We start from the raw sequence: 1046 nt of genomic DNA, 5'->3' as shown, positions 1-1046 counted from the left end.
GTGGGGACCCTCAAGGGTGGGTGGGTGGGTGTGTGTGTGTCTTAAACTGTGAATTCTTTGTATTTGACTTTAAACTCAGGGTCACATTTTCAAGCTTTTCTCTGCATCTCTGAGAGCTTGAGCTTCAGAGAGGGAATCTCAGCCAAACTGTTTGGAAATGCTGGGGAAAGAATGTAAGGGAAGGTCTTGTTAGTTTAGGGAGTGGTTCCCAACCTTTCTGAGTGAAAGACCCCCTAGCTAGCACCAGGTAAAGCACACGGCTCCTCTGCCCCCCCCCACACTCCTGCCCTGCCCCCTCACCAGCCATGAACACACATGATGCTGATAACACCACTAAATTACACAATCCTAATAATTTACCTTTACCTCAGAAAAAAACTCAGCCTTCCCTGGCGCAGCCACCGCTGCCCACCCTGTGTGGCCCTGCCTCTTCCCATCCCTCATGGACAGAGGATAATGGAGGCAGGCTGTGGCAGGTTGGCCAGGGCTGCTCCAGGCCCCCATTGGCGCGGTGCTGCTCTTCTCTGGCCGGGCGCCCAGCCAGTACGGGGCTAGGGGTGAGCTGCTCCTCTGCTCCAGCCAGCATGGAACTCTTGGAAGGGGTTGCACCTGCCAGCGCAGAGCTTGAGACTTGCACCCAGTGCAGAGCTCGGGGGTCCGAATGACCCAAATGTTACTGAAGCCTCATGGACCCTGTGGAATCTTTGGTGTCCCCCCAAGGGTGTCGCGCCCCCAGGTTGGGAACCGTGGCTCTAGAACAGCATTTCTCAAATGCAGCCACCAGCAGATTGTTTTGCAGCCTTAGAGCCTCCAAAGCGCCTCAACAAATGGCTGAGATGTTGAGTGTTAGGTTGCCTTGTAACTGCCATAAATCATAGTGTGCGCTCATTTCCTTCTCGGTGTTATAGCACAGAGCGTGCAGAGCTGAACTACGTAGGCCTGGTTTTCTTTCAAGTTGCAGCGTATGTGTTGGTAATCGCTATGTTCACATCTCACGCTACCGTAGCTCTCTCTGTAAGCGGCTCTTGGCCGTCATCGATGGCAAG

The sequence above is a fragment of the Emydura macquarii genome, unplaced genomic scaffold (assembly GCF_026122565.2).
Source record: "Emydura macquarii macquarii isolate MOO-44397 ecotype Brisbane River unplaced genomic scaffold, CSIRO-AGI_Emac_v2 contig_246, whole genome shotgun sequence".
Lineage (NCBI taxonomy): Eukaryota > Metazoa > Chordata > Testudines > Chelidae > Emydura > Emydura macquarii.
This window is presented reverse-complemented; position numbering follows the sequence as displayed.